General features: G+C 34.8%; 1 protein-coding gene across 8 annotated transcripts in view; it reads left to right on the forward strand.

The window, feature by feature from the left end:
• Positions 1 to 325: 325 nt before the first annotated feature.
• The window catches only part of LOC137619491 (adenylate cyclase type 1-like), a 423,950-nt gene continuing 411,775 nt past the window's right edge, over positions 326 to 12,500 (forward strand). For 4 of the 8 annotated variants that reach the window (XM_068349560.1, XM_068349564.1, XM_068349563.1 and 1 more), the window contains exon 1: positions 403 to 589. The gene's annotated coding sequence lies outside the window, so the exon portion shown is untranslated. Of the gene's footprint in view, positions 590 to 12,500 lie in introns of all 8 variants that reach the window. The other 4 variants (XM_068349568.1, XM_068349566.1, XM_068349567.1 and 1 more) reach the window with 2 other exon arrangements.

Consider the following 12,500-nt stretch of genomic DNA (forward strand, 5'->3'; position numbering starts at 1 on the left):
AAACAGTTTCTCCTCGTAGAAAGCCAACTTTTATTCTATCAAAGCATTGTTGTTAACTGCAAGTGAAGCATTGTGTCAGATGTCACTGACAAAAAATATCGCCTGTTGTTGCGTAGTCGCGATGGGTTTTCACATACGTTTCGTGCCTCGTTATTTTTAATTTATTGGAAATCAAGGTTACACAGAAATAGACATTGCAGTCTGTGTCGTTTACAATAATTTTCTATAAGCGAACAAAGCATAAAGTGTGAAATTCTCCGTCATCTCCCCCTAAGAAGCTATGAAGGGGGAGGGGATTAGGGTATAACTCGGCGTGACTATTATTCTGGCTTTGAAACCGCAATGCGCAGGTCTCGCCAGTATTTTGATTTTGGCCTCTGCTGCCAAAGCCTCCCTGAGTCCTGGGCCCCCCGGTCCCACACTGCTTCAGTGTGTGATGAACTCTCGTGAGGTACGGGTGTGTAGTGCTTCTTGGTGACTCGTATCCAAGCGTTTCTCCACTCTTAACCGATTTCCTTAAATGAAAGTGTGTTTATTTATTTTCTGGATTATAACGGAAGGCCAATAGAATATTTCACTCATAGTCTAGGTAAGTGATATGCTCCCTTAACGTCAGTAAGGTAAATTAGCATTAAAGTTCTCGGAAGGAAATTTCTTTGTTGTGTACTCCGGGGTTTTTGGCAAAGGGTCATTTCGGTCTGGGACCTCTCAGCACTCTAGTAGTAAAACTTGAAGTTCTTTGTTTACGTTGGTTGATCTTTTCACACAATTAGTGCATTCGTTTCTTTAAACGCATTAGGTTGTAAAGCCGTCTTCTATTATACATATATGGCCATCTTTACATATGCCAATTTGTGTAGACGATAGCTATCGGCAGCGTTGCAGACTAACCTACATCTAGCTTTCTAACTCGTATGTCATTCCGAGGTGAAAGGAGTTGTTTGGACACGTGTAGCCTGCACATTTTCAAGTTATTTTTTTTATGTACAGTAAACAACTGTTAATAGCTTGGAGTTTGGTTACGGTAATTGTATAGGGCTTTGGTTTCTATATAAGTGACGCTCCTCCCCATAGCGTGAGCTGTCAAAACAGAAATAGTTTAGGTGTAGGGTAGGTTATGGGGCTTCTGTGAACACAGGTGACAAGTTTTGATGGTCGTGCCGTTTAAATTCAATTTGCAAAGCTATTGCTTGCTTTGCAATAATTGTATTCAAGACTACCAGTTTTGTTAAGAGTATCCTCTATGAAATATAATTTCTAAAGCCTGAAGTAATTTAATTTAGTGTATTATAAACTTTAACGAATGTGACATTTATGTTTCAAGTATGAGATCAACCAGTACAACACCCCATAGGTTATGTTATTTCTAGCCATAATGGGCTACAATGATGGGAAAGGTTTTTGGGTTGCTGTCTGAGAACAGTAAAGAGAGAAATGCATAGTAACCTAACATTGGACACCTGGATTTCGTCCCATGGACTCCCCTATTCAAACTGACGTTATATGCTAACTGGGTCTAAGTATTTGCTCCGAAAATGAATGCCAAATTGGTCAGTGTCACATCAAGAATTACCATAAAAACTATATCATATAGAATTGTGATGTACCTATCATGATCATAAATACTAAATATTTTAGCTTTAAGAAGAACATTATATCTATCCTAATCCATTGCAAATGTGAAAAAGTAAAGATCAAGTTTGAATAAGATTGGAATGAAGTTTTTAGAAGTGTCATGATACTGTTGTGTTTTGACAAGCTTTAGATTGATTTGGGTATAACTTTACCCGTGCACCATTTATTGTCGTAGGATTTGTTTAGGCAAGTGAGATGGCATGGGGGTAAATATTTCTCTTCCTCTTGTTTTGCTAAAGTTTTTATAGTTTATATAAGAGATATTTATTTTAATGTTACTGTTCTTAGAATATTTTATTATTCCTTGTTTCCTTTCCTCACTGGGCTATTTTCCCTGTTGGAGCCCCTGGGCTTATAGCATTCTGCTTTTCCAATTAGAGTTGTAGCTTAGCAATTAATGATAATAACAGGGAAAGCAGCTTAGTGTGGATAGGTCTTTGAGAAGTGACAATTAAACTATAAATAGAAAATGATGATAAACATTTCAGAATATGTTAAGATCAATACTAACATTAAATATTAATGTCATATGAACTACGAAATGGGGCTCAGTTCAACAGAAATGGAATCAAATGATATACTTTGAGGTTTGAAAATAGATTAATATATTAATTTCATTCTAACCAGGACAGCAGTCTGTTGAGTCACCATAGAGCCTATGTACTCAATACACTTAGATTCTTATCCCCATGTAATGTTGGATTTCTTATTATTGTGTTAACCAGATTGAATTCCTCATAGTTTGGCATTAATTCACAAGGCATGCTTTGGAAGGGCAAGAACTCAATAAATTTGTAGGATTTACTTCAGATTTGTACATTAACATGACAGTGGTGGTATAGGCAGACACAAAGTGTTATTTAGGTTCAAAAGTTTAGGTTTATTTTACGCTACTATTCTTACATTTCACCCATTAGAAAGCGTCTAACTTGAGCTTGCGTTCACGGTGGAAGAAATTTGGCAGATCCAGATAGCAGCAAGCTATAGCTCAGATTTAAGATGTATCGATTCCAGCATGCCCATTATGGTCAGTATTTTTAGTCCATACATACCTGCACATGCAGAATTAGGTCTATATCTTGAGTGGACGGGCGCACCCTAAAGGTTACCACATGCATGACTTATTTTCCTTCAGTGGTTTTCTTAGAATAGGCAGCTAGTATTGTACAGTCATCTACAGGAGGTGCATATAGCACAGCATATCTCAGGTCACCTACTCAAACAAGTTGCATTTTCCAGAGTAATAAAAAGCCAAATATTTATGGAAAGGAGAATATTGGCTTAACAATAATATTCAATTACACCTGAGCTTCCTCCTTAACCAGTTAGTTTTCCTATTGTAGGAAAACAGTCTGTTTCTTATTCCAGATTGATGAATTTATCTGTTAAGTATATATCCTATATAACCAGTGGAGACAGTCTATTCAGTCTTTCTCACTTAACTGAAAGGGAGGGATGACTAATATAAACTTTAGTAACTGTTTGGTTGGTAAATTATAAGAATTGATGATAGAATATAATTCTTTTAATACGATATTTCAAATATTGATCAATGACCATAAGAAATAAGATGTTATCCTAGAATGTCATGATCCATGCCTTATTAAGAGGATTTTGGACATATAATGAGAAGGGATGAGGGACATTAATTACAAAAGGTGTAAATATTTAGGTAGAAGTACAGAAACCTGTAGAAAATTGTGGAAAAATAATAAAGAGGAAGACTAGTATTCATGAAAGTTTTAGAGGACAACACATGATAAAAGAGAAAGGGGAAATCTTTTCCCATCTAATCCCAGGAAAAGATGATCTGGTGTAAAATCTTTTACAGTATTATGATTATGAGAAGTAGGAAATGAGCGTCTTTGATGTTTTGAGAGCCCTGTTGTTCCATGAAATACTGACTATACATTACAGTACTTGAAAATCATGAAGTGTTGCTTTGAAAAGTAAAGAATACAATAATCTAATTTGAACTGCTTTGTGGCTTTTATGATATAAATATTACTCGTGTTGGTGAGCATTGAACATAGTCCTTATTGAGAAAACACTTCATTGGGATAATGATCACCTTTACCGTAAACTATTTCTCTTTTAACTCTGCTTTGCCATGTATAAAGTTGGGAATAATATTTTTTTTTCTCTTCTCTCTATCTTGATCACTTTTTGTATAGGTTTTGTCATTAATATTCAATGATTTTTCTTAGTTTCATACAGGTATTTATCTTGTTACTTCCTTGTCCTAACCATCTTTATCTTGTAGATTTTGTTTTGCCTTTAAGGGGCTTTATGTTGTATGTCTTCATCATCACCTTATTTTCAATGTGATCTTCCCACTAAACTTGCCAAAAACAGGTTCTAGTCATATACCATATTCAATTAGTATTTTACCATGTTCTTGAAAGGGAAATGTTGTGGGTAGGGATGTGTGGCCTTTACTCTACTAAGATTATAGTATTAGCCTGGTCAAAGTTGTCTTAAATTTATGTACTTTTAGTTCTTTTCACAGCAAAAGTAATTAAGGTTTAAATTTGTAAAGATGCAGTAATTGATTTTTATTATGCTTCTTGTCGTCATCAACTATGAATAACTGCTGAAATATTATGCTTCATTTGGGGTAAGAATCTTACTTATTCCTACAGTAATATAATCTCGTAGCTTAAGTATCTTCATGCTTTGGCATAATGGTTGTGAGGGTTTTTAAATAACATAGATGACAAATTTGGAAAAGCACTTTGGTTAATATACTGTACCATGATTTTGTCGTTAGGTTAGGTAGACATAACTATGAAGTTTTTGAGGGTACTGTACTCTTTGTTATTCATGGCTACATTTTATTTAGCTTGCTTGTAACTTTAGGTGGGAAATGTCATTGAATCTGTAGAGGTGGCCATGGTATTCTGGAAGGCCTTTATCCAGAATAAAGTGAGAGCCCCATCTTTTCTGTATGAGTTGAGCAGTTATAGCTATGGGTCCCTGTCTCTTATTGAGCCAAAAGAATAAGTCAAACTTTATCCTCAGAATGAAATACCTGTACTTGTGTATATTTCATATAAGCCACCATTATGGAAAAAGAATGAGGGTCAGTAGGGGTACATGTAAGTCATATTATGATGATATTACCAGTAATTCAAACGAGTAAGATGAATAGAATTGACTTGATGACAAAATTAATTACTGATACCCAAATTTTAAAAGGGAAAAAACATTTTGCTTCATTATCATCATGTGTACAATAGTGTACTGTATTGTGAATGAGTAAAAAAATGGTGGGGTACATTCTTTTGAATCCCCTAGTTTATAACATCAACAGGAAAGTAGTTTAAAGGCTGCTCATGAATAGCAGAGGCTAGTGGCATTATCCAAGGAAGCAGGACAATGCCCTAGAGGCTGACCATATATGCATATGATCAGCTCATAAGCCCCTCTCCGCCAAAGCTAGGACCAAGGAGGGCCAGGCAATGACTGCTGATAACTCATCAGGTAGACCTATAGTCTCCCTAAACTCCCCGTCCTTAGCTTATAAGTTTGAGATTGAATGTGATCAATAAGAATATTTTTTGGAGGTAAAGTTGGATGATGATTAGAGTGTTTTAAGCATAAGTAGGCTACAAGATGTAGATTGAAAAGGATCATTGACAAATAAGAAATGTAAATGGTAAACAGATCACATGTTGCATTAGTGGTCTTTCTGGATGTTGAGTAGTGCAATATTTTTTTTTTTTTTTTGTGGAACAGAAGCTAGTAGTGACAGAGACAGCATCTTTTCTGATGAGGCCCTCAGAACTATATCGATGTGATATGTGTTGTATGTACTATTAAGTGTTAAGAAGACAATTACAATAAAAATTTTTTTACATTTTTTCCAGCTTCCTAATAAGGAATTAAAGCATGACTAGCTCATTAAATACTAAAGGGACACTTGTTTTTATTTTTTTAGTCATCATTATTTACAGGTTATGCTAATGTAAGGATGGTGCCAACAGATGTAATGTAATTTGGGTTTCACCACAGAATACATTCATTGTACAGTTGCAAGTAGATGCAATGTAATTGGAGGCTACAATACTGTATACGTACTATATTCATTGGATCAGTACCATTACTGCAATGTAATTGAAGGTTAAGCTACTTTAGGCTACATTCATTGGATGGATACTGGTAGAGGAATGTATTTAGAAGTTATATTATTGTAGGCTACATGCATTGGGTCAACACAATTAGATGCTATATAATTGGAAGTTACACTACTCCAGGCTGCATTCGTTGTATTAATACTGTAGTGGTAATGTAGAAAAGTTGCATAAATGTATTCTATTTTCATGTGATCGATTCCAGGATAGGTAGTATGATTAGGGTTAGGAAAATTTAGGGTGAAATCTTTGGATTGGTATCATTAGGTGCATTATATTATGGGGTTGCGGTACTGTAGACTGCATTCATTTGATTGATTCCAGTAGATGCATCATAATTGGGGGTTGCACTTCTGTAGGTTACATTTGTTAAATAAGCAGGGGTATATGGAATGTAATAAGACAAACATTACTGCTGACTACATTTATTGGAGCAATCAGTAACAGTTTAATATATGCAATGTAACTGGAGGTTACACTTGTAGGCTGCATTCATTGGATTGATACCAGTGATGCAGTGTAATAGGAGGTTATAGTAGTGTAGGCTGCATTCATTTACTCAATATCAGTAGAGGCAGTGTTATTGGAGGTTACACTACCTGAGGCTGTATTCTTTGGATACATACCAGTACCTGTATATGAAATGTTTTATGAGATTGCAATACTATAGCTGCACTCAGTGGATAAGAGCCATTAGATAGTAAAGTAATAGTTTCAATAACATTCTGGGTCACTTCTGCTCATGGGAGCATCTAGTACTTGATTGGCTTGTAAATTGTCACAAATCATTTAGAAAATCCTTTTGTATTTGGGTTACATTTATGGTCCCTCCAATTTGCTTAGTTGTGGTTATTTGATATCTTAGAAAAGTTATTAAATAATCATGGTTATGGAACAGAATCTAATAGTTTCCTTTGAAGTTCCTTTTCAAAATGCCAAGTTTTCACAAATGTATGCTGGATGTCTTAATGTCTTGTAGGTTGCTGGCCATCCCGTAGGGCTAGCAGTGGCAGAGGGATCAAACTCAACAAGAAGAGACAGTTTAAAAATTCTAGGGAGCTCACATAGTCTATAGGCTGCTCCTTTGTTTGGCAGAAAACTGTTTTGGAAGTGGATATTCCTCCTTCCAGTAGCCTTTTGAGAGAGCTATTGTAAAACATTTCCTCTTGTCTGTTTTTTATGCTAAAAACCTTTGATTTACAGGGCTGGACCGTTTTGCCATGCTTCATTTCTAGTTGAACTGCTTCTTGGGCTTGAACTGTCGTAACAATCTCAGACGAATTTGGTCAGCCTTTACTATTTCAGGTTTTTCTGTATATAGGAGATAGTTGAAAATAGGGATGGAGGACCCAAGTGATAGTTGAAAATAGGGATGGAGGACCCGAGCTAAGTGAGGAGACTACAGTACTATAGTTTGTGTCCTAGGGGTTTTCAAGTTTCCAATGCTACTATTATAACCCATGGGTGTCCTTAATGATTCATCACATCCATTTTCTTTATCCTAAGGAGTTTGCCCCGTCAGGAGAACAATATAACCAGAAATTCCTATTAAAAAGTCTTTGCTGAATGATTTTGGTCACTACCTGCTTGCAAATTTTAGCCTGCTACAGTATTTTATATCCCTTCCTGCTTCCTTTCTTACATCAAGAAGCTAGAGGATTTTGCTTTTCTTTAGCAAGGAATGATGCATCACTTGTTCCTTGCCCTTCGTGAGGTAGGGGACTAATGCTCCCTTTTTATTTCTAAAGGAAGTTGTCAGCATGTTAGAAAGTGACATATTTTGGAATGGAGGGTTTCCGTAGTTGTAGTGATCAGTCTTGATGAATAGAGGCAAGGCACATATGAAAGGGAAAGTAAACACATCTTTGGAATGAATCCATCAGTGGAGGGAGGACCACAGCATTTGAGAGGTTAGCTGGCTTTATCTGGACTTTAGTCATGCTTATTATTGTCCAGTTTCTTCAACTCCCACGTCTTTAGGTAAAACATCTAAGTAGGCATGCAATAGTTTGCAATTTGTCTTTCACAAAGGTCTTGGAGCATGTGATGTCCTTCTAACAAGTTCTAATGCTATACAAAAATTCCTTGGTTGTAGTTATGAAGTTTGTATGATTGGACTTGATTTTAATGTTGCGTTTGACCTTGTTAATTATGAGGCCCTTGTTTCCAAATCCAAACACACATTTGGGAGAAGGATGGTAGTTTCTTATCATCATTATTGATTTTTTTTACAAATAGATTGCAAAGAGTTGTTGATGAGCATCATATTGAATACAGTATAAAAATGTGATACCTGGTGTTCCACAGGGTAGTGTTCTTGGCTCATTACTTTTCATACTATATACACATGATATGTGGTTTGCCCTAAATAAACAAGCTTGTTGCATATGCAGATGATGCTTCTCTCCTTGCCTTAATTCCATCTCCTGAATGTAGATCTAGGGTTGGTGAATCCATTCATAGAGATCTACCATAGCTAAAATTAGTGCTTGTTGTTACTTATGGGTTATAAAGTAAAATGTTAAACCCTAACAAAACTCATTTTAGGTGTAATTCTTGGTTTTAAATTTACTTTAGAGAAACTCATTTGTTGTTTCTTCCGTTAGGCATACACACAAAAAAAATTTGGCTTACTCAGTAAGTCTTAAGATTTTCAGTTATCAGCATATCCTAAAGAAATGTTTTAATTCTTCCATTCCACCTTGTTTTGAGTAGTATTCTCCTGTTTGGTCGTCAGCTGCCGAATCTCATAATAATTTGTTGGATAAAAGCTTGCAGTCTATTAAATTTCTTATTCCTGGCCTGGATATTAATCTCTGGTATCATCATTTAGTTAACTCTTTATGTATGTTACAGCATAAGATTTTTCTTAATTCTGACCATTCTTTGCATTCAGATCTTCCCGGACTCTACCATCAAGTGCGCACATTAGTACTATGTATGCAGTTAATTTTACCAGTCTAGTCTTCTCCATCATAAGAGACAACACTTCATATTCTGGGAGTTTTATTCCTGTTGTGACCATTCCATATTCTGGGAGTTTTATTCCTGTTGTGACCAGATTGTGGAATGATCTTAATCTTGCAGCTGAATCGGTAGAATTTCAGAAGTTCAAACTTGCAGGGTACACTCGGGCACACAATTCTATTTTGATTTTCTTCCTCTTGTTTTGTTAAAGATTTTATAGTGTATATAGGTGATGTTTATTTTAATATTGTTACTGTTCTTACCTGGGTTATTTTGCCTGTTGGAGCTCCTGGGCTTATATCATCTGGCTTTTCTAACTAGGGTTGTAGCTTAGCAAGTAATACTAATAACAGGGTGAAAGTAGTCTTTCCTCATAATAATTTATGCATGACAGATCTATCTTAATATTGTTAATAATCTTAAGATATTTTATATATCTTATTACCTCTCATATATACTTTATTTATTTCCTTATTTCATTTCCTCTTTGGGCTTTTTTCCTTGTCGGAGCCCTTTTGCTTGCAGCATCCTGCTTAGCTAGTAATTATAATAGTGCAGTGATATTATTACAAACGACAAAGAGATGCTGGGGAGCTTGTGACTAAGCAGATTTCTCGATTTTATGAAGGGACTTAGGAGAATAGAGGCTTATAGTATAGGCCTAATAGGTGTATTATTTTTTTTTGTTCGACAGAAAAGGTTGCAATATCTTTTTGGTGGCGTTTAGTAAAATTACCTTCGTTTCAGTTGTTGAAACGTATGAAATTATTTGTGTCCAGCTCATGTATATTGAATGACGGTAAAAGGGTTTAAACGTTTGATGGTCGGGTTTTATGTTGTGTACGTAATCTATGTATAATTATGAATGTTAGAAGGTTCTGAAGGATGGATATATGAAAATAACCTTGGCATGGGCTAATGCAGAGTGTTGGTGAATTATTCTGCTGTTATTCGTAGCTTGCACGGTAATTTTTCACGAGAAAAGATGTCTTGGCCAACGTCTAAGGAGGAATTGTGGAGTATTTGGATGATTTTGTGCGGCGGGACTGCAATTAAAGATATAATATATATATATGTATATATATATATATATATATATATTATAAATATATATACATATATATATATATATATAGAGAGAGAGAGAGAGAGAGAGAGAGAGTAGAGCTGGAAGACCCAGACCTACATGGCTGAGGAATATGAAGCGTGGAGTAGATGACGAATGGAGAAGTATTTATTTAAAAGCTCAAGATAGAGACGACTGGCGAAGTCGAACTGAGGCCCGTTGCGTCAATAGGCGTGGGAGAAGATAATGATTTTATATATATTTGTGTGTGTGTTTCTTCATAAAGACCCATAAAAGAAACAAAGGAATTATAAATAAATTACTGTATTTCGACCACTACACATTGGCACTCTTCAAGGTGTAAGAGGGCCAATGTGTATTGGTCGTAATATAGTGATTTATTTATAATTCCTTTGTTTCTTTTATGGGTCTTTATGAAGAAACATGTTAAACGGTTCAATTAGTTATAAGTAAGACACACACACATACATATATATATATATATATATATATATATATATATATATATATATATATATATATATATATATATATATATATATATATATATATATTACTGTGTAAGGGAGCCCATACTTGTGTTCAAAATAAAGTATATGGCAGGTGTAATTTATAATGATGAGTTTTTGTATTTGTTTAAAAGCTTTTCATGTTTTTGTGTAATCGTATTGCATTTTGCAGACGGTTTTCAGGACTCGCCTATCACCATTCAGGTCGTGTTAATAGTAGGCCTACTGGTTTCGATGATATGCTGACGATATTTGATTGCTTCTGTTAAGTGATTAAGGTTTTTACTTACATTTAGTTGATTGATTTACCATTTTCTTAACGTGTTAAAACTACCTGATCTTTGTGAGATTAAATGGATGTAATTCCACTTAACAATGATTAATTTAGCATTATGCTAAATTTAGTAAAACTACGTGATCTTTGAAAACGTCCTTCAAGTTAAGTGTTCGTGGATATACCTTTTGTTTGATTATGAATAACAAAAGACGAAAGGGAGTAAAAGAGGAGTTCTCCGTATTCGTCAAAATTCAAAGAAATGTCCTATATAGGAGAGGGACCTCCTGGGGGATTGTGTTTTTTTATTTAACCCAGATACTGCCGAGGGTGCCCCTGAATAAGTCTCTCTTTTTTTACTCAACACGTTTTGTTTCTAACCGAGATGTTGTTCTTTTGTTGCGTCACTAAGGGCAGCATCAGAGGATAGCTGGCAGAACCAGTTCTTTCGTCACAGGTCACGTAACGGTCAAAGATCCATATGGTGACTGTAATAATAATTTTGTGCGAGTACGGATTTACATAGCTCATCGTTACGCAAATTTACACATGTATGAGTTGATATATACAGTACACACACACACACACATATATATATATATATATATATATATATATATATATATATATATGTTGTGTGTTTCGTCTTGTGTTTTTATATTGATTTCATTAATATACTTATTAATGGAGTTATGGAACTAGCTTTCATCCTTGACAGTATTTAGGTTATCTCTCTCTCTCTCTCTCTCTCTCTCTCTCTCTCTCTCTCTCTCTCTCTCTCTCTCTCTCTCTATATATATATATATATATATATATATATACAGTATATATATATATACTGTATATATATATATATATATATATATATATATATATATATATAATTTTGAGAAGCTTTATAAATAAAAACCAGTATGCGAGAACCACTACTGGGAGTCACAAAGATTAAATTTAACATCAATCATATGGAAGTCTTCACACTTTCGTAATTACTCCTGAACATCAATTTTGTTCTTGGGCAAGACCTTAACTTGAAGTACACCATAACCTTTGCCCAGTTGTTGAAATGCGGGGAGGGGGATGCTCTTGTTGACCTTGGAGAATTTGCCAATATTAGTGAACGGAAATTTTAAGGTCTTAGCCATGCAATGCTGTGATAGGATCATAGGAAATTAAAAGGATGGAAAAGATTAAGGTATTTTTGTTTTAAATGGAATGAATATGTACGGTGTAAAAAATACTGTATATATATATATATATATATATATATATATATATATATATATATACATATCTATAAAATATATATATATATATATATATATATATATATATATAAATATAATAGATTATTTTACGCTGATAGATCCTTTATGTTAAGATTCAGAGTATGTATACCTTCGTCACCCCTATCATCCACTGTTGGTGATCTTTGCAGGCGAGACTACTTACTGCATGTGATGAAATGAAGGCCAAGCCCATGCGAATGTTTCTTTGCATGAGTGAGCCTGACCTGCTTCTGATCGTTGTATTTCAAAGAACTTTGATTTTATCATTGGTTGTAAGTTTAGGGCAGACTGCAGAACTACTTTGTCTCGACGTATTTTCATGGCGATGTTTATAAAGGTGCCAATAAATAAGTTACACAAATCAAAGTTCAGGTGATTTTTTATTATTTTTATTTGCACTTGTCTATGGAATAAACTGACAAGCAAAAAGTGCACATGAAGAATGGGTCAAAGACATTGATCCTTGGTGATGACATAATCAGCCCATGACCAGGTGAAACTCCCAAGACTGGAAAGGCGGGTTTGATCGGCCAGCAGAATGCATTTGCATTCCAGACCGCACATACAAATAGCAATAATAATTGAATGGTGGATTAGTTGGTCTTG

The sequence above is a fragment of the Palaemon carinicauda genome, chromosome 26 (assembly GCF_036898095.1).
Source record: "Palaemon carinicauda isolate YSFRI2023 chromosome 26, ASM3689809v2, whole genome shotgun sequence".
Lineage (NCBI taxonomy): Eukaryota > Metazoa > Arthropoda > Malacostraca > Decapoda > Palaemonidae > Palaemon > Palaemon carinicauda.